Source organism: Euprymna scolopes, chromosome 46 (genome assembly GCF_053919585.1).
Source record: "Euprymna scolopes isolate OS-2025 chromosome 46, ASM5391958v1, whole genome shotgun sequence".
NCBI classification, from domain to species: Eukaryota; Metazoa; Mollusca; class Cephalopoda; order Sepiida; family Sepiolidae; genus Euprymna; species Euprymna scolopes.
In genome coordinates this window covers 95,692,491-95,716,024 of record NC_136527.1, presented here as the reverse complement: position 1 = coordinate 95,716,024, position 23,534 = coordinate 95,692,491, and the positions used below count along the sequence as shown (strand labels likewise).

Genomic DNA, 23,534 nt, shown 5'->3' with positions numbered 1-23,534 from the left:
ACACTCTTTAACCCTTACCCTTGAGTGGCCTCTTGGCCTTGATAATGTGGTGATACCTGTGTAAAAAAAATGTCAGATATTGCAGCTATATCAAGTAATGCATTGAATTTTATTAACTGTTTCTTTTTAGAGGCTTTTCGGAAATGTGGCTCTATAATTTAAATGGATGACGTCACAAAATGAGATTTATTTTTCCAAAATTACCCAAAACTACAATTCATCATTTATGACGTCATCCACTTTCAAGTAAATACATTTTTTCTTTTCTTTTTTTTTACATAGGCATCACCACTTATCAAGGCCAAGAGGCCACTCGAGGATAAGGGTTAAAGAGTGTGCAGTAGAAATTGGACAATATAGTAATCGTTAGTAATGGAAATTCGGTAAATTTGTTAACAAGTGGAACGGCTCATCAAGAACTTGTTTACGTTAGACTTGAAGACAACCATATTGTACTCAGCTGAAAATTGTTTTTATATGCCACTCCTCTCTCTTTCTTCTCTGTTCTCTGATAAAAAAGACTGTTGGGTATCTATTACTGACACTTGGTGGGCAAGTCATGCATGCATCGTTCCAACTAATCATTGGATTGCACAAACGTCATTATTAACTGTGTTCCTTTGAGCGGCATTTTTGAAAAGTCAACATATAATTCAAACGGATTGCGGCACAGAATGTGGTTTTCTTACAAAACAAATCTATATATATATATATATATATATATATATATATATATATATATATATATATATATATATATATATATATATATATATATATAAATGTAATTCTTGGTTCGTTCTAAATCGATGAAACCATATTTCTACATTACCAATTTAATTGAAATTTTCAGAAAATCTATCTGTAAAGTTAAAGAATGTTGGCATGTTATTAAAATAATTTAACATTTCGAATTATAAAATTTTTAATTTAAATATAAATATTTTTCGCAAGTCCTTTCTGCGAGACTGCTCGGTTTTATTTCCGGTAACTTTCGTTTCAACTACTCTAGAATTACAAGATAAGTATAACAAAATAAGGTACTCATGCAGAGAGTGATCCATGCTGAAATAATAACGTTATTATTTAAAAAGCCATTCTTAACATGGGGAAGGGAGGGTGTTTTATATATTCTGTACTTTTAACCTTACAATTGCATAAAAAACATATCATAAAACTTTAATAAAACGTGGAAATACGATTTAAAAAAATAGCGCTGATCACTCTCTGCATTATCAAAAAAAAACTATTTTTTAAATTTAAATATATTTATGTATCTTACCAATTTTTTAAATTTTAAATTTCTTTGTTTATCACTCATGAAACATTACGTTTTAATTGTTTAGTTACTTTCAAAGCATTGTTTACATAAAAAAGTTTGATCTAACTTTTTCTAAACTGTTTCATTTTTACGACATGCCTCAGTGTATTATAAACACCCTAATCTCCCATGGTAAAAACGGCTTTCAAATTAAACACGCCCTTCCACAAACCTCGAAAGCCGTTCTTAATATGGGGAGGTTGGGGGTGTTCATTCCGAAAGCCATTTTAACATGGCGAGGTTAGAATGTTTATAATATGCTGGGGCGCGTCGTAAAATTAACGAAGTTGCTATTTATTATTTATTGCAAAAATTGCTTGAAATTTATTTATTTGACAAAAAAATCTTGACGATTCAAAAGAATGTTTAAAATTATTTATTTGTTCGAAAAAAAAAACTATTTTATAAAAGTCCAATGTTGCTTTCATTTCAAAAATGTTTTCTTAAAATTATATTTTTTACGCAAACTTTTCAATCAATGTTTTTACAAATATATTTCGATTCCCAGTAAAAAATAAAAATAAAAAACAGCCCACTTCTTCGTTAAAAAAAAAACAATCATTTAAATTAATTTGTGTTGGCCTTTCAAAGTTGCTTTAATTTAAAAAAAAATGTATAAAATTATTTATTTGTTCGAAAAAAAAAAAACACACACGCACAAACGAAAAAATAAACAAACAAAAAAAAACTAATAAATGTTTTGGTTTTCAAATGGCGCTCGCCCAATTTAAATAATTATGAATATGTCATTTCAATTTTGTTTTTAATAAAAAAAAAATGTTCCATGAAAAATTTTCCCGTTCTCATTAATTCAATCGAAACATTTCCAATTAAACAATTATGGATATATGTTCTTTTTCACTTTCTTTATTTACTTTTTTTTATAGTTCTTTCCGGAAGTTTTTTTTTTTCGAACAAATAAATAATTTTAAACATTCTTTTGAATTGTCAAGATTCATTTTCTCCAGTAATATCGGTTTACCAAGTTTCTGGAAGTAATAAATGATAATTTTAATTTAATTTAACGTTTCCGGAAGTAATAAATGTTAATTTTGGTAAATTTATTCTTTCCCTTTCCGGAAGCAATCGTTCGGCCATATAATGATGTCTCCCCTAGATTTGGATAGCAAGTGCGTGTAAAAAAATGGCGTCTCCAATTTCGGCAATAAAGGGTAGAAGCACAATTTTATTCATTGTTGATTTATTCAAACAGTCCTTTGGAAAATAAATATTTAAAATAAAGTGGGGTACTCCTTGGGCGTTGAGTTCCATGGCGACCAGCAGAATTATTTAATGGTCGCTCCCTTAGCCCCCCTTTGTCAAGGCTAACGCATGCGAACGCAACATTTATCATTTATTTACTTACGTTGCCTTTCGCACTTTTACAAACATTATTTATTTACGTTGGCTTAACTCTTTTTATGAATAAAAAAAGTAACTAAACCTGAATTTGTCACTTTTACAAGAATCTATTTATTTACGTTGGCTTAACTCTTTTCATGAATATTGGAAAAAATTTTACTCTTTATGAATATTAAAAGAAAAAAGCTACTAATAATTTTTCACTTTTACAAACATTTGTAATTCATGTATTTACTTATGTTGGCTAAACTCTTTTCATGAATATTTTAAAAAAAATAACTAAACACTGTATTGATAATTTCTCACTTTTACAGACATTTTTAATTTACATAAGTGGATGATTTTTTGGGTAAATATTTACATTTAGGTCCACCTCCACAATTTTCTTTTTTAAATAACGACTTTTATTGATAAATAAATCTACTTCTCTGCAACGGGCACTGAACACCTTTTTTTTAATAGTATTTTCGGGTGGGTATGCTGACAACAAATATAAGTTAAATTTTGCAAGTATCCCCCCCTCCAAAAATGGTGTGTATTCTGGAAGCTGTTCTTAATATGGGGAGGTTGAGGGTGATTATAAGGTGGACCTAATCTAAAAAAAAATAAATCCCAAGTTTTTTAAATGATTAAAATAAATTCTCACTTTTACAAACATTTTTACATGCGCACATAAGCAACTATTTTTATTACCTTTTTTTTACTTTTTTAAAAATTAGTAAATTTCAATGAATAGAATAATAAATCATTTATCGTTAATATGTGCTTTTGGTTTTGTGTTGAATAAAACTTTTTTTCCATTACAACAATAATGAACCAATTTAAATCTTCCGGCATGCGTTTAAGGGTTACAAAATTATCAATAAATCGTTTAGTTACTAAGCCAACGTCAGTAAATAAAAAAATGTTATGTGCGCATTCATTAGCCTTGACTAGGGGAGGCTAAGAGAGCGACCATTAAATAATTATGCTGGTCGCCATGGAACTCAACGCCCAAGGAGTACCTAAAGTGACAGATGCACTTATGTTATCGTGCTATTTTTTAAAAATAGTATTTTCACACTAAATTCAAATTTTACAATATGTTTTTCTTTTATTAATTTGTTAGGTGAAAGTACAGATAACCCGGTCGGTTTCTAATGTATGGAAAATCTAGCTCACGGAAAAAAAAGGGTACTCTAGATAGTAACAAAAAATTAAAATTGCTTCAGTCTCGAAAGATCTCTACTCTACTGAACGAGGACAAAACGGTGAAGTGTAGTTCACCTTCTGTTTCTCTACCCCCTCTCTCTCTTCCTCTCTTAATATCTCTCTATCCATCTCTCCCTTTCCCTCTCTCAATCTATCTTTCTGTCTATATCACCCTCTCCATCTCCTTTTGAGCTCCTTTCTCTCTCTAACTCCCTCTATCTCTCTCCTTTCCTCTGTATCGGCCTCTCTGTTTCTAACTCTCCCCTCTCTCTGTTTATCTATCAATCCCTTTATCTCTCTCTATCTCCTTCTCTTTCTCTATTTTCCTCTCACTTTCTCTTTTCTATCTATATATCTTCCTCTTTATCTGTCCATCTCTTATCCTTCATCCTAATTAAGTCTCCTAAATTAATTACAGTGAATAAGTTATTGTCAAAACATGGATAAATCCTATTTTAGTCACCTAATTTACTGACTGTGAGAATAGAAGTTATTTGGAAATTACAGCTACTTTGAACAGCACCAGAAGTAACTGGTAAAACCTTTCTAATTAAATTGATTTTGGCAGCCATTCGGTAAGAAAATGACATAGCCTTAGCCCTTGCTGCATGCGGAATACCTGCGACCTTGCTGCCAAGTAGAAGAATTATTTATTCTACTTTGAAACATTCTCCAAAACATCCAATATGGGGAAAAATATTGCAGAAATGCAAACTTATTGTTTAGGATGAATGCAAAATGGTACGCAAAAAATCACTTGAGGCTCTGGTCGATCCTTGCAAGATTTGCGTGGCAATGTCAGACCATCTGGGAATGCAGTAATATTGATTGCAGGTGATTTCAGACAAATGTTACCTGTTATTCTTCAATCAACACCAGCAGATGAAATAAATGCTTGCCTCAAATACTCTACTTTTTTGTGCCATGTGAAGACATTAAACTTAACTCAAAATATGAATGTCCAGTTGCAGACTGTTCGATCCGCACATAAATTTTTGCATCACTTGTGGGAAATTGGGTACGGAAAAGTGCCAGCTGATCAGAGATAAGGACAAAATTCTTTGACTTTTAACTTTTGTAATTTTATTACATCAAAAGAAGAGTTAGTTTAAAAGGTTTTTGCAGATATTCAAATTATAAGAATTTCTCTTGACTGAGTGAACGAGCTATTCTTGCAGGTCAATACAAAGACGTCCACGCTATTATTCAATGTAAAATTCCAAGTGAGGTAGTCAAATACAAATCCATCGACACTATTGTAAAAACAGATAAAGTGGTTAATTATCCAACAGCTATATTTGCCAGGGATTCCACCGCATGTATTGCAACTGAAATTTGGTGTACAAATTATCATGTTGTGAAATATAAACCAATCCAAGCTTTGCAAAGGCACATGGCTTGCAGTAAAAAAAATTAACAAACAATATCAGAAACAACAATCATAACAGGACTTTTTTACAGATGAATATATCTTCATTCCATGCATTCCTATGATTCCACCGGATACATCATTACACTTTAGGAAATTGCACTTTCCAATTTTATTGTTTGCAATAACCATCAACAAAGCAAAGAGAAAAATCTTTACAATTGTGTGGCTTACAGTTACACACTGACTGTTTTTTCACATGGACAATTTAAGTTACGTATTCAAGAGTCACCAAACCAGAAAATCTCTATATCAGCTAAGAAAATGGAACAACAAAAACTGTGTACCCATACGAAATGGAAAGTTAAACCTATAAGAAACATGCTATTTCTCATTTTGGAACTTTTTCCATTGCGCCAATTTGAGCCACAGCGACGCGTGGCAGGTTACTGCTAGGGTTTTTATATAAAAATAAAAAAAATAAATATTTATTCATGAAATTTACGATAGGTTGATGTCATATTTTTATTTATTCTATTTCGATTTTCCTCATTGTAATTACAATACGGTAATTGTTTTGTTTTGTTTTTTTGTTGCTTTTTTCTAGCGTATAAAAAAATGATTAGCGCTCAGCATATTCCGGCCGTTTACATAAGCTGCCAGGAGATGCCGAGCCAACATCACAGAAATACAAGTCATTAAATGCAAAAGCACCATTTCGTCTCCGTTTTCTGATAGAACAAAGGCTGTTGGATATCTATTAGTGTAACTTGGTGGACAAGTCAGAGAAGCACTGATATTCAGGTTCATCAAATATTAATTGGGTTGCAGAGAGGACATTGAACTTTATTAACTCTTCCTTTTAGTGTCACTTTTAAAAGGTAAAACTATAATTTAAATAGATGGCGTCAACAAATAGAATTTTAAAAATATTTTCAGCCTTTATGACGTCATCCATTCCAAGTAAACACATTTGATTATTGAAAAAAAAATCATTCAGGTTTTTGAAGTATGGCGTTGTTTGCTTGAAGCATTGTTAAAGAATAAAAGTTATTTTTGAAGGCTTACAGTGCAGGAATGTACAATCGTTATGAGCAGATAAATAAATAAATAAATGATAAGTAATTCAATAATGTTTTAAAATATTTTATTTATTTATTTACTTATATACCTGATTTTTTTTTTTGCCAACTGTAGATGGTACTTATTCCATGGGTCCTTTCGGGTAATAACCCATCATCAGTGGAGAAACAAATCCTCTCTCTAGGCTGTCAATTGTAAAATGGCTGTTTTGTTTAGATTTTAACTCCAAACGCTCATTAAAAAACAACAGTCAGTTATAATCATATTAAACAGAATTTGGAATTACGCCCCCTTGATCCGAAAATCTATAGAAAAACAAAAAATAGAATTATTTTCCCCTGAGTATGTAACGGAATTAATTAACCTTTGATGAATTTAGTTGTGTTCAAAATCGTCAAAAAACGTAAGGAGGTGAGCGACGTTTTTATGACTGGTTTCTATAGCAACTAAGTTGCTTCAGCGACTACTGTTGCTACCAATTCACCGCTCTCGCGAAACGAGAAGTAAAAAGTGAAACAGGCAGAATGAAAGCATGAAAGAGAGATAGCTGCGGGATTTTATTGAAAGCAGACGAGTGCCGTACATTGTTATTACATATGTGTATGTTATGTTTATGGGGAGGGATAAAATAATCTCAAACCGCACGTGCACACACACACACACAGTCATAAGCAAACGCATTCTGGCAACGTTGGTTGAAGTAAGTATCCCTAATGATGGAGGTCTGAACAGAGCTGAAAGGGAGAAACAGACCAAATATCAAGGTCTCATGTATGATATGAAAAGAAACTGGAATTTTAGGGAGATATCAATCATACCAGTTATCATAGGTGCCACAGGGCTTATGAAGAAGAAGAACCTGAAGTCCTACCTAACTAATATTCCTGGTGACCCAAGTGCAAAAGAGATATCCAGACAATTGCACGTAAGGGAACAGCGAGGATACTAAAAAGAGCTCTCGGTTGGTTTCAATAAAAAGCAGAGCAATGTTGGCAGCTGGTTTGGCTGCCCCATGCCCAGCATTACAATCTTCAAAGGAATAAAATTAGAAAATTAAAAAGAAAAACTAACACGCGCGCGCACACACATACACACACACACACACACTATATATTAATTCTTTCATACTGCCGCATACTCATTAAAAACAAATGTACAAACGTAGTGACTGATTGATAACTAGCCCACCCGTGGCCCGGCATTGCCCGGGAAATCAGATTCAGAGACGAAATTTCACTGCCAAAGCCCAACCTAGAATTAATGATAAATAATCTATCTAGTATATCTATAAAAGGGAAATTGTCTGTGTGTCTGTCAATTTTTAGTCAACAGACTCGAGATTTGACATAAGGGGTATTAAGAATTGGGGAAATCGTTCTTTTTTTTTGCCAGAAATTTGACCGTCAAGGCGGCGAAGTTCAGCGATTTGACCTTTGAGAACTCTACCAAACACTTCCGCCAATTTTGGGTCTAAACACTTGAAATTTTAGATGTGGATTACTTGGACATGAATCAAACCTTTTAAATTAATTTGAGCCTAAAACATTTAATTTGATTTAATTTGTTGTTAAGAGTTATCCCCCTTGGGATTGACATTCATAATAAAAGCGCCCTCTGTTTCATTTTCCCGCTCGATCCTTTCAAGAGCGTACGTGTATTTTACAGTTAATAAAACCTTTCTAAAAGGCAATTCTTTACTTACTGATACTATTCACTTCAAACAATAAATATTAAAGGGTCAAAATTGAGGTCAAAGTTTTAAAAAAATTGACCTTTGCGGTCTCTACCAAATTACTCGGCCAATTTTTGGTCTAAACATTAGAAATTTTACATATATATATATATATATATATATATATATATGTATATATATATATATATATACATGTATATATATATATATATACATGTATATATATATACATGTATATATATATATATATACATGTATATATATATGTACATGTATATATATATATACATGTATATATATACATGTATATATATATACATGTATATATATATACATGTATATATATATACATGTATATATATATGTATATATATATATATATACATGTATATATATATACATGTATATATATATATATATATACATGTATATATATATATATATATATATATATACATGTATATATATATACATGTATATATATATATACATGTATATATATATATATACATATATATATACATATATATATATATATATATATACATGTATATATATATATATACATGTATATATATATACATGTATATATATATATATATATACATGTATATATATATATATATATATATATATATACTTTTTTTTTACGTGGCGTTCACCACTTATCAGGGCCCAAGGGCCACTCGGGGTAAGGGTTATTGTGTGTACAGTAATCAATGGGATAGTGTAGTAATAGTATTGGAGAATTGATAGAGTGTCATTACTTAAGGGGGCGGTTCATCAGGAATTTGTTTGTGTTGGACTTGAAGACATCCAGGTATATATATATATATATATATATATATATAGAGAGAGAGAGAGAGAGATAGATACAGCGAAACAGTGTATTCAGACATAGGGCAAGCTTTTTAATCGGTTTTTGACCGAAAATTTGGCTGTCAAAGGGTCAAAATCAAAAGATTAGTCCTTTGTGGTCTCTAGCAAACTATTCGGCCAATTTTGGGTCTAAAATTGTGAAATTTTATATTAAGATGTTCAGACATGCAGCAAGATTGTTAATCAGTTTTGGGGCGAAAATTTGGTTGCCAAGAGGTCAAAGTTAAAAGAGTTAACCATTGCAGACTCTACCAAAATTCTCTGCCAATTTTGGATCTAAACATTTGATATTTTAGATGCAGTTTGCCTGAACATGAATCAAACTTTTTAATATATATATATATATATATATATATATATATATATATAAGCGAGATAAGACACTGATAGAATTCAGATGAAAAATTTGGATAGATATTACTTGAAGTAAATCTTAGCCAAAAAGGAAAAGCTCAATATTTAAGAATAGATCAATATATATGTCTCGTGGTTAAATTTTAAATTCTGAAAAAACAACATATAGAGACATATATTCGATTTAAGAATTTATTGGTTGACAAAAGGAATATATAGAAGGAGTTATTTTAATTTCCTTAATCCATGGATTTTCAACAATGGGACATATCATCAGAGGAAATGAAATGCAGTTAGCAAAATGTTCAGCTGCGAATGGACGCTATTTTGCTTTTCAGTACAATTATTGAAAATAGTTTTTGAGTAGTTGTGGATAATTATATGGAGAAAATATACGAAAAGAGAAGTTGATATCACCTGGATAGTCCATTATCGGAATGAGTCCAATGGCGTTCGGGGTTATAAATCCAGGTGGGCAGAAAATAGGCCCATGGGAGGAAGTGATATTCCCATATAGCGTACTGCTCCTTACTCATATTTAACCACGAAACTTATATATACACATATATATATATATATATACATATATATATATATCCCACAGAAGACACGTTGCGAGCCTATCCTTGTTTTATCGTTATTTCCATGGCAGGTGCTCGTCTGAACTCCAATCTCTGGTCCCCCCTCGCCAATCTTTCACGAAAAACACCCGTCTAGCTGAATCCACTGTGAAAAATTTCCCCCACTCTATATCTGTGCCTAAATCAAAACGCGGATTCCATGAACAAAGTTTCTTTCTTAGAACTGCACGCCTGTGGAACTCTGTTCCGTCTGTCTGCTTCCCACCGGACTACAACTTGGATGTCTTCAAGTCCAATGTTAACAAATTCCTAATGAACCGCCCCTTAAGTAAACACTTCATCGAATCTCCACACTAACGTAATGTACTTGCAATAACCCTTATCCCTGAGTGGCTTCCGGGCCTTGATAAGTGGTGATCACTGTGTAAAATATATATATATATAACATCATATATGTAATATGTCCTGATGTTCTTACTTGCTTCAGGTGGTCTGGTTGCATATCAGTGGTGCAATATATATTTCGGGAAGCCTTCCCTTTGTCAGGGGTGTGGTGGGTCTTCCCGAAATATATAGCATCACTGATATGCAACCTGACTACCTAAAGCAAGCAAGAACATAAGAACATATTACATGTATATATTGAAATATATATATATATATATATATATATATATATATATATATATATAGTACGTTATAAAATATATATGGCGATTAAGCTGTTGAAGTAAATACTTAAAGTTTACGCATAGATTTATACTTTGTATATTAACTTATGTGAGTAAATGAAGTAGTTATATATATATATATATATATATATATATATATATATATATATATATAATTTCAATATATACATGCTCTTATGAAATTTTTATTATATGCAAGACAAAGAATGCATATAAGTATATTTTCTTAACCTATAGGTTTCGATGTCTACCCATCTCCTCAGAGGAGAAAATATTAGCAAATATTATAATGGCTTATACCTAATTTGCTAAATACAATAAACATAGAAAATCATAATTAAAAGTTTTGAAAGTTTTTAAATCATAGAGTAAGGGAAATTATATATTGGTTCAAAATGAGAGGGATATTGAATTTCATATCCAAATTCTGTTGTAAATATATATATATATATATATATATATATATATATATATATATATATATATATATATATATATATAGTAGAAATCGTAATTAATAAAAACCTGAAGAAAGTGCTGAATACTATTGTAGAGCAAACAAAAGTACACATCAAACCATTAAAAACCTCCACTAATGAAAATATTACGCATACGAGCCTGGGAATGAGTTTATGCTCATATCTATGTACAATCATGTCTACATTTAACGAATGTATTACGTCTATATATCCACGAATAAACTTAGATTTACATTTATGTAGACGAATATGTCTATACCAATAACTGTCTGTATATCTGGGTATGCGTGTATGTGTATATGCACGTGTGCATCCATGTGTTTGTCCGTGTGTACGTGGGGGTATCGATGTATATGCGTACGTACCTATGTATATGTGTGTACATCTGAGAGTATATATGCTCACTAACTGCTGTCCATATGCGTATGTAGGTGCGTGCAGCTGTGTATATGTCGATGTATGTGTTCATGAATATAGGTATGTGCGTGTGTGCTTGCATATATGCGTGGGGATGCAAGTATGTCTGAATCAATATACGCATGTAGGCCCATGTATACGCCTGCATGGGTGTATGGGTGTCGATATGTGTATGTGTGTGTCTGTATGTGCGCATCCATGCTTACATGCACGTACTCAATTTAACACCTTAAGGAAAATTTGGGGTGAGCGGGAGCAGCGCGGGTGTATATGCATGCATGTACGCATACGTGCATGTGTTTACATGCCATGGCGGAGATGTATGTGTGCATGTGAACGTTTCTTTAAGTATATGTGTGTGTATGTACGCATGTGTGTGCTCGCGCGTACGGCCGCAGGCTAACACTCTCCAAGCACTTAACAACAAATAAAAATCAAATAGATAAACCGAATCATAGCCCCCCCCGCCTTCCAACCTAAGCTAACACCTAACAGGTAAAGACATACTTATCAAGAAATCATCTCACCAACGAGACGCCAACAACCTAAACATTAGGACTTGAATTTTAAAGTAACCCCCTCCTCCTACCTCCACATATCTCCCTCCCCCACATGTATCCCTATGCCCTCAGCCACACCAGAGATGAACTTCCCAGATCTCCCCACAACCACCTAATGTCCTTAAACTCCAAAACTAAAACATTACCGACATACCAAGCACCCTCCTCCCACCGTTCCCTCTTGTTCCCTTCTTCTTTTTCCGCTTTCCTCGCACCCATCCCCTGACATCATTCACTCTTTCATTCCACCATAAACGAACATTTCTGTAAAAGTCTGAGGAAACTACATTACATGCCAAAAAAACGGTCGTGTAGCCGAAATAATAATGTAACTTAACAGAAAAATATGGTAATAAAAAATAAAACGTATATATATATATATATATATATATATATATATATATATATATATATATATATATATATATATATTAAATTTCATATCCAAATTGTGTTGTAAATTCCGAAGTAAAAATCTTTGAGGTAAAGAGATTTTTCAACACAATTACAACAAACAAAAAAAAAACACGTAAATTTTCAAGTCTTATAAAATTCTTTGCAGTTAATGAAAAAAAATTAAGAAATTTACGTACGGAGTTTGAACCTACAGAGCACGTCATGCAAAACACACACACACACACACACATACACAAAAGCACGCTATCAACTTACCCACAGTAGAATTTTCACAGCTCGTCACTCTACCATTGTTGCTAAGCGACGACATGGAAAAATGACTTTACCGATGATACATAAATTAAAATAACGGTTTCGATCATCGATTATCGGTAATTATCGGAAGTATTCAAAACTTAATAAAGATCACTCCCAGACTTATACCCTAAAGTTCATTAAATTTTAAAGAAAATCTGTTCAGCCGTTTCGGAGTCTATATGGAACAAACTCACACACACACACAATTGCATTTATATAATTGTAGAGATAGTTGTGTATATGATTATATATATAAACACATGTATTGATTCAAAAGAAAATATATATATACACACACATACACGCACACTCACACCCACCCACACATACGCACATACGCACCCCCCCACACACACAAACACACGTATTGATTCAATAAAGTGAAACTGCATGACTGGTTTACCATTATGTCTTGAGTTGCTTCAGTGTGAGTCCATCCGTTACATCACTGCATTAGTCTGCTTTCTATAAACCTACGTATGTGCGTTTGGATTCTTAATCCGGCATGGGGATGTGATGCGTCTAATGTGTTAAGTATAAGTTAGTGTTAAGTTCATGCTTCCATGTCTTCTCGCTTCCAGCTAACACCGCTGGCTAACCTCGTAGTGAAAAGAGAGCAGCTATGCATAAGTCTTCCTGCCAGTACATAGCCTCTCCATCATCAAGACTCCTACAGTGCCTCCACGTTGGCCACACACATAACTGAATGCCTTGCGGCCCCAGGCTAAACCTGTAGGAGATCTCGGAGTAGTATGGGACCCCAGAGGTAGTGCGTTATGGACACGCCCTGACATACTACCAACCCCTACCCCACTGTCTTGTGGGTGCCCTTGCTTGGGCGAAGACTAGGGGAACCAACCCCAAAATCAAACACCACTGCCTTAATCACAGCAAAAGGCTAAGAAATGGGAACTCTGACTTCAAATCCTACTGCTGCTTTGCAGTTTTCCTTAAAAGGCTATGGAACTTCATCCTGAAAGAAAATGCATAGTAACGGACACGATAGGGCGACTGTTTACCTCTTTTGCTGCCAGTCGTTACGGGTTCGCTCCACTGGAAATGAGTATTGGAGGTTCAGAGGGTGTTTATCTGATGCGCAACAGATACTTCACCTAAACTGCACAAGCGAGTTTAGAGCCAAGGTGGAAAGTCCTGTGCCAAAGGATAAAGCACTGAGGCCCTGACTAATCATCGTCAAGGTTGACAGACTGCATGATGATGATGATGATGATGATGATGATGATGATGGTGATGGTGGTTATGATGATGATGATGATGATGATAATGGTGGTGGTGGTGGTGGTGATGATGATGATGGTGATGGTGATGATGATGATGATGATGATGATGCTGATGATGATGATGGTGATGGTGGTGATGATGATGGTGATGGTGGTGATGATGATGGTGATGGTGATGATGATGATGATGATGATGGTGATGATGATGGTGATGGTGGTGATGATGATGATGATGATAATGGTGGTGGTGGTGGTGGTGATGATGATGATGATGATGGTGATGATGATGATGATGATGATGATGATGATGATGATGATGATGATGATGATGAGCCTACATTCTTTTTATACCTATTATACACATTAAATAAATGTGACAACAGTGCTCCATACATGGGCGAATGGTGGCCTTATAGAGGTACAGGATACTTTCAGGCGTAAGTAACTTTCTGGCACAGTAGAGAGAGCCCACCTTCTTTGCAGCAGCCTTGGCAATGCGCTCAATGTTCATGTTCCTTGTAGCACACTGTCGATTTGACTTTAGCCGCTAGAAATATTTGCTAAGAAGTGAAAAACGAAAAAAAAAAATAGCAGTTCACCTTGGCGGATATAAATCAACAATTTATATCAAGACTGACGGACTGCATGATGATGATGATGATGATGATGATGATGATGATGATGACGATGACGGTGATGATGGTGATGATGATGATGATGATGATGATGATGATGATGATGATGATGATGATAAAGCTACATTCTTTTTATACCTATTATACACATTAAATAATGCTTTAATCAAACTACTTTAACCGCTTATAATAATGATTAGGCCTGTGATAACAGCACATTCTTTTCATTGTTTTGATTCTTGAGTATTTCCATTACACAAAAACAAAAATTAAGAAAGTTACGTGCGGGGTTTGAACCTACAGACCACGTCATGCAAAAAACAAAAAAAAAAACACGTAAATTTTCAAGTCTTATAAAATTCTTTGCAGTTAATGGAAAAAAAATTAAGAAATTTACGTATGGAGTTTGAACCTACACAGCATGTCATGCAAAAAACAAAAAAACGTAAATTTTCAAGTCTTATAAAATTCTTTGCAGTTAATGGAAAAAATTAAGAAATTTACGTATGGAGTTTGAACCTACACAGCATGTCATGCAAAAAAACAAAAAAAAAAAAAAAAAAAAAAAAACACGTAAATTTTCAAGTCTTATAAAATTCTTTGCAGTTAATGGAAAAAAAATTAAGAAATTTACGTATGGAGTTTGTACCTACACAGCATGTCATGCAAAAAAAAACCCCGTAAATTTTCAAGTCTTATAAAATTCTTTGCAGTTAATGGAAAAAAAATTAAGAAATTTACGTATGGAGTTTGAACCTACACAGCATGTCATGCAAAAAACAAAAAAACGTAAATTTTCAAGTCTTATAAAATTCTTTGCAGTTAATGGAAAAAAATTAAGAAATTTACGTATGGAGTTTGAACCTACACAGCATGTCATGAAAAAAAAAAAAAAAAAAAAAACACGTAAATTTTCAAGTCTTATAAAATTCTTTGCAGTTAATGGAAAAAAAATTAAGAAATTTACGTATGGAGTTTGAACCTACACAGCATTTCATGCAAAAAAAAAAAACGTAAATTTTCAAGTCTTATAAAATTCTTTGCATTTAATGGAAAAAAAATTTAGAAATTTACGTATGGAGTTTGAACCTACACAGCATGTCATGAAAAAAAAAAAAAAAAAAAAAAAAAAAACACGTAAATTTTCAAGTCTTACAAAATTCTTTGCAGTTAATGGAAAAAAAATTAAGAAATTTATGTATGGAGTTTAAACCTACACAGCATGTCATGCAAAAAAAAACATGCTATCAACTTATCTACATATATACGTTAATATCTTATATGCTTTTATATAGACGATTGTGGTTCTCCGTTGATTAACTGTGCCTGATATATACTCAAAAGTGAAAAGAATGTAAAGAATATGCTGTTTGCACAACCCTAATAATAATAGCCTACATAACGTAGCATAGGTAAAGAAAAAAAAGACTATAAAAAAAGAGAGAGCGCACGATAGAGATTATGATCACGTCAGAGATCTAAATGACGTTCAAGATCACGTTAGAGACGTTAATGGCGTTCTGGATCAAGTTAGAGACGTGGATGACGTAACGATCGTAACGAGAAGTCATGTGGCTGGAGAATGAGGAAATAAATGTCGTTGTTAGAACGGAAAAAAGGCGACTTGAAATTCTTTACTGTCCTTTGTCTAGTTTGGTTGGTTGAAAGAGAGAGAGAGAGAGAGAGGGGAGATGAAAGAGAGAGAAAAAGAGAGAGAGAAAGAGAGAGAGAGAGAAAGAGAGGAGATGAAAGAGAGAGACAGAGAGAGAAGATGAAAGAGAGAGAGAGAAGATGAAAGAAAGAGAAAGAGATAGAGAGAAGATGAAAGAGAGAGAGTAGATGAAAGAGAGAGATAGAGAGACAGACAGACAGAGAAAGTGAAAAAACAAAAAAGGGACAGAAAGAGAGGAAAAAGATAGGGAGGGAGAGAAAAAAAAAGACAGCAAAGAAGAGAGAAAAAGACAGAGAAATCAAGAGGGAAGAAGAGAGGGAGAGAGAGATGAAAAGAAAGAAAGATAGAGAAAGAGAGAAAGAGAAGGAGAGAGCAAGAGGGAGAGAAAAGGTGAAAGAGAGGATGGGTTTTTTTTTTACGGCATATCAACCCTTTTCAGGTTATTTAATGCCGAATCCAAAGAATTTGAAGAAAAAATTTTTATTCTTATTTATTTATTTTTGTTCAAGTCAGTTTCTATTTAACCCATAGTTGGGACCCTTACAGATACTACCACTCCGGGTCAGAGTGGACCTGGGAGCAATGGCAATTAAAGGGTGGCTCCACACTCCCAAAAGCCCGCAAGCTGGGGCCTCACCATCGGATATAGTTTAAGGTCATATCCAGGATTTGTCCGATTCCGATAAATTACCGATTCTGATTCGTAATAAATTTCTATATATTTAACTATAGAGGTGTTATTTTTTTTTTCTCGATTACAAACTCATGTTAAATATACACATATTTTTTCAAACGTAAAAACTCTCTTGTGAGGGTGTGATCTAGAGACGTTAGTTTTACTGGAAGTTTAAAATCAATAAATATTTATTATTTTATCATTACTGCTAAGAGTAGCAGATTTTGTTTTAAACAAAATCAAACGATAAAGATAATTAAAGGAATCGTTTTTGACATCGGAAAATAAGCACAACATCTTCCGATTTTGATACCGATTCCGATATCTCCAAAAGACCCTATCTTTCCGATTCCCATTAATCCCTCCAAAACTAACACACACACACACACACACACACACATACATACATACATACATACATACATACATACATACATATATGCATGCGGGGGAGGTCCTTCAGTGTTTGACAGACTATAGATATCCAGGAAGGGATTCCGGCGCGTGAAATATTTGTGGCAGGAGGTGCACAATCTCCAACCACACCTCTCATTTGGCATTCATAGAAGTATTTTTCGGCAGAATAGTTAGTGCTCCAATTTCTCCACGATGAAAAGCAACCCCACACGTGAACGGTGACCGGATGCTTTACTGTAGGGATCACGCAAGACTGATGGAAGCGTTCTCCCTTTCTTTTCCTAACAAGGCATTTTCCTGAAGCTCCAAACAAGCGAAATGGTGCCTCATCCGAAAATATCATCTTGTCCTAGTCCTCCACTGTCCAATCTTTATATTTTCTGCAAAACTTTAGTCTGTCTGAAATATTTTTTTTTTTTTTATAGAAATGGCTTTTTTGCTGCTCTCCTTGATTTGAGGCCACTGTCGAAAAGTTTTTTTCCTCACTGTGCGCGTTCTTTATTATCCTTTGTCTAGTTTGGTTAGTTGTTTTTTTTTTTACGGCCTATCAACCCTTTTCAGGTTATTTAATGCCGAATCCAAAATATTTGAAGAAAATTTTTTTTAATAGAATAAATAATTGTTTTCAAGTCGGTTTCTATTTAAGCCACAGTTGGGACCCTAATAGGTACTACCACTCCGAGTCAGAGTGGACCTGGGAGCAATGGCTATTAAAGGGTGGCTCCACACTCCCCAAAGCCCGCAAGCTGGGGCCTCACCACTGGATACAGTTTAAGGTCATATCCAGGATCATTGTCTAGTTTGCGACTGAGGCTACAACGTGTTGGGTAACGTTACAGAAGTAATGAACCTTTACTCTTAATAATAATCAAGAGTAATTTGTGTAATTGACCAGGGACGTTTTCGTTATAACATTTTAAACCCGTGCATAGTTTGCAATTATTAAAATATCGACTCAGACTTCTTCGATATTTCGGCTACTGAACCCTGGTTATTCGACAAGGAGTATAAAAATGTTACATTTCTCATATGTAAACTTTTTTTTTACAAAGGAATCACCACTTATCAAGGCCCAGAGGACACTCGAGGATAAATGTTAAAGCGTGTACATTGATCAAAAGGACAATATCATAGTAATTGTTAGAAGTGTAAATTTGGTAAAATTGGATTACTCAAGGGGAACGGCTCATCAAGAATTTGTTTACATTAGACTTGAAGACGGCCATATTGTAGTCAGCTGGAAAGCAGGTAAACAGAAGACAGTTCCACAGGCGTGCAGTTCTAAGAAAGAAACTTTGTTCATGGAATCTACATTTGGATTTAGGCACAGATAAAGAGTGGGGGAAATTAGTGATAGTGTTTTTAGCTAGACGAGTGTTTCTCGTGAATGTTTGGCAAGGAAAGACCATAGATTGGAGCTCAGACGAGTACTTGCCATGAAAATAACGATAAAGCAGAGAAAGGCTCGCAACGTCTCTTCTGTAGGAAAGAGGTTGCAGGTAAGAGAAAAGGGCATCAAACTATTGAAATCGTTTTTTGGGTTTTTTTTACAAACGAATCACCACTAATCAAGGCACAGAGGCCACTCGAGGATAAATGTTAAAGCGTGTACATTGATCAAAAGGACAATATCATAGTAACCTTTAGAAGTGTAAATTTGGTAAAATTGGATTACTTAAGGGGAACGGCTCATCAAGAATTTGTTTACGTTAGACTTGAAGATGCCCATATTGTAGTCAGCTGGAAAGCAAGGAAACAGAAGAGAGTTCCACAGGCGTGCAGTTCTAAGAAAGAAACTTTGTTCATGGAATCTACGTTTAGGTTTAGGCACAGATAAAGAGTGGGGGAAATTATTAATAGCGGTTTTAGCTAGACGAGTGTTTTTCGTCAAAGTTTAGATTGGAGCCCAGACGAGCTCTTGCCATGAAAATAACGCTAAAGCAAAGACAGGTTCACAACGTTTCTTCTGTGGGAAAGGGGTTGCGTGTAAGAGAAAAGGTAATCCCCCTACTAGAAAAAGAGCACGGTGACAAATATACAAACAAACAGACAAGCAAACAAGTTAATTGTTGAATATTAGGGGCCCTACTCTAATAGCGATTAAGTTAGCTCGTGTGATTTTTTTTTTTAATTCATTTTTATTTACATTTTCATCCCAAACAAGACACAGTATCACTTTGATGTAGGGGGCTATTATCAGGGACATGGCGCATGGATACTATGTAGGGAGTTGAGAAGCAAGATCTCTGTTCACATTACATTTGAACTTCTGCATGTCAGTACAGTCAGAGAAGCAGGAAAACCCGGAATGGAATTCCAAAGTCTATCAGTTTTGGGGAAGAAACTATTAGAGTAGAAGGCTTTCTTTCATCAAGGGATCTCTACTGTGTAGGGGTGGGATTTTGTTGTTTGTCGGGCTTGTCGGGGGTATTTATGTCGGAAGGGATACAAGTGATTGCAGTTCGTCAGAGCATTCACCATTACAATACTTGTTTGAACCCTGTCCAGGAGTGAGAGACTAGCAGCAGACGCACCAGCCCAAAGCTACGAAGTCTATTTTGAACTCTGTCAAGGCAGGATAAGTTGCTCCTTTTAAATAACCGTTATTCTTTTTCCTTCTACTTAGAATGTAACCGTTTTAATATAACCGATGACATTCTAACAGTCTCGAGCCATGTTTTTAGATACGCCCGCTTTTGAAGCGTATTGTGGCGTTTAGAAAACAAAAATCGCTCTTTGGGGGAGAGCAGGTCGTTTAGGCAAGAGTGATTTTAAAAAGAAAAGCATATTTTGTTACGACGCATGTTGTTAAAATCGATCGACATTTTTATTGCTTTTTTTGTTTTTAAGCCTAGCCAACCAACACATCCACACCCGCTTTTAAGAAATAGGTCGAAGGTAAGTTGTTAACTCATGCTCCGCGTATACTGTTACGGGATGTCAATTCTGTTCGCGGGAATAACTTGAATTGAGCAGAAGAAAGCGAAACGCGACTCGAATTTCAACCGATCCATACCGACATGCCTTTTTTGTTTTGTTATTATGTTTTGGTTGGCTGGTTTTGTTTTACGGCATATCAACCCTTTTTCAGGTTATTTAATGTCGAATCCAGTGATTTTGAAGAGCAATTTTTTAATAGAATATTTTTTTGTTTTGTTTTTTGTTTTGTTTTGTTTTTTCAAGTCAGTTTCTATTTAACCCATAGTTGGGACCCTAACAGGTACTACCACTCTGGGTCAGAGTGGACCTGGGAGCAATGGCAATTAAAGGGTGGCTCCGCACTCCCCAAAGCCCGCAAGCTGGGGCCTCACCATCGGATATAGTTTAAGGTCATATCCAGGACTCTATGTTATTATTATTATTATTATTATTATTATTATTATTATTATTATTATTATTATTATTATTATTATTATTATTATTATTATTATTATTATTATTATTATTATTATTATTATTATTATTATTATTATTATTATTATTATTATTATCATCATCATTATCATCATCATCATCATCATCATCATCATCATCATCATCATCATCATCATCATCATCATCATCATCATCATCATCATCATCATCATCATCATCATCATCATCATCATCATCATCATCATCATCATCATCATCATCATCATCATCATCATCATCATCATCATCATCATCATCATCATCATCATCATCATCATCATCATCATCATCATCATCATCATCATCATCATCATCATCATCATCATCATCATCATCATCATCATCATCATCATCATCATCATCATCATCATCATCATCATCATCATCATCATCATCATCATCATTATTATTATTATTATTATTATTATTATTATTATTATTATTATTATTATTATTATTATTATTATTATTATTATTATTATTATTATTATTATTATTATTGGACTCCGGATATATTGGGAGGTGTGTAAGAAGGTTGGGGTGAATTGTGCTGGCAAATGGTTTAGGAGGTGCCTGATGAAGTGAGAACAAGTGAGGATGGCAAGGTAGAGGTATGGTGGGACAAAAGTGTCATAACGACCAAGCAATTGAAACATAATCGTCCGGATTTGGTCGTCATTGACAAGGTCTCAAAAAAACTGGCAGATTGTAGACTTTTCAGTATCCTGGGACAGGAATGTGAGAGAGAAGGAGAATGAGAAGTGGAGCAATTATGCTCCATTGGCCTTGGAGATAAGGCGTATACACGGGATTAAAACACAAATAATCCCGGTCGTAGTTGGTACACTAGGAGTAGTATCAAGTCGGATGGAAGGACAATTGAAAAAAACTACGAATCCCCGATGTTTTAGGCGGCCTTCAAACCTCTGCAATTGTAGGTACCATTAACATCCTTAGGAAACCCCTTGATCTTTGAAGCTCCTGGTTTGAAGCCGGGATTAAGGGAAATCTTCTGGAAATGAATCCCATCCCTTTCCAGGGAGACGTTGATAAACGAAATCAGAATTTTTATTATTATTATTATTATTATTATTATTATTATTATTACTACTACTACTACTACTACTACTACTACTACTACTACTACTACTAGCTGGTTGTCCGGCGTTACCCGGTCGTACTGTTATATATTAGTTATTTTTGAGGAGCACCATTTACGTTTGGGTGTATAACATCAAAAGGATTCCGTGTGCGTATGATTGTCTCTAATATAAATGGTTGTTCGTTTGATTATCATAAAGGGAATCGTGTGTGTGACATGTAATTTCAGAACCTACCTCTGCTTCTTCGATGTTGGACCATCTGGAAATTTCTCATCCTGGGGGAGACTTGATACCTGTTTGACGAAGATTTATCACTCCAAGACGATGAATGGGTTTTATAGTTTTTATTTCACTTTCCCCAGAGGTCCTGCAGAAGGTGGAAGTGAAATCGGCCTGTGTGGGTTCTTATTCTACACACGTCAGCGTTCGTCTCCCCCCTCCCCAGTTAAGAGGGGGAGACAACGGAAAACCGTCCGTCTTCTTCAAAGCCCAAATCAAATTTCACAGATCTAGCCAACCTGACCACGTCACTCATACGTAATCTGGTCAGCTGACCTTCGGTTCTGGTAAACGTGTCTACCTCCACGTTTACTCACCTCTCTCTCTCTCTCTCTCTCTCTCTCTCTCTCTCTCTCTCTCTCTCTCTCTGTAACAGTACAATACGTTTAAACATGATATTTTAATTTATACAAATTACGTATTATAGAATCAATCCTCTATCGATTATTATATATTACGAGGAATAATTTGCCTGGTGGACTAATTCGCAAAAAAAAAAAAATAAATAAATAAATAAAAAATAAAAATGATAATGTCGTTCATCAAATTCCGTCTGTGTTTGTTTACAATATCACGTCAGCTGATATCTGGGTTTGAAAGTGTTAAAAGTAGTCTTTCTTTTACAGATTAAAAAAAAGAAGAATTTTTTGCAGGGGAATGTGTTACGCTACACCATTGAACGGTGTAACGTAAAATATTCCCCGGTAAAAATTCTTCTTTCTTATCTATAAGAAAAGAAAGACTATGTTTATGATCGGATTTTTTTTGTTTGTTTTTCGATTTTTTATACTGATCGGTGAATTTCTGTACAAAGCATATCTAAGAACACTGCCAGACATATAAATTACCTTTGTGTAAAATTTGCAAAAGATAGTAATGATTCCTTTATGTGAAGATTCCCAATATTGCGTTCTGTGGTAAAAATATCGACTTTAATAGATATATCAGTGTTTCTGCAGGTGTTGAGGTGTTTGTGGAATGATGATGCTTGTGTTTGTGTGTGTTCATTGATTCTTATGTGTAGGAGTCTTGTGGTGCTGCCCACGTAGAATTTTTCGTAGGCAGAGCATTCGTAGAATTAGCGCGGTTGTCAGGAATAGGAAGATATCTGGGAAGGGGGAGGCTGGATTGACATTCCTTGGGAATTGTTAATTTATTTATTTTAATAAAACTACAAGTGGTTATAGATGGAACCTTTTTTTCTATTTAATTCTTTATTATTATTATTTGTTTATTAATTTATTTATGTTTGTCGTTAGTGTTTATTTGGGTTTGAATAGGTGGGTTAGCTTAAATCAAAAGGGTTTTTTAATTGGTTTAATTAAGCTAATTATTATTATTATTATTATATATTGCTGTTTTTTACTTATTTATTTAATTTCTTTTATTTTTTATATATAAT

At 34.1% G+C, this 23,534-nt stretch overlaps 1 protein-coding gene across 1 annotated transcript in view; it reads right to left on the bottom strand.

Annotated features, from left to right (window-relative positions):
• LOC145270687 (uncharacterized) overlaps positions 1-22,300 on the bottom strand; it is a 50,029-nt gene extending 27,729 nt beyond the window's left edge. The window contains exon 1 of the mRNA XM_080126315.1: positions 22,088-22,300. The gene's annotated coding sequence lies outside the window, so the exon portion shown is untranslated. The remainder of the gene's footprint in view (positions 1-22,087) is intronic.
• Positions 22,301-23,534: the final 1,234 nt, after the last annotated feature.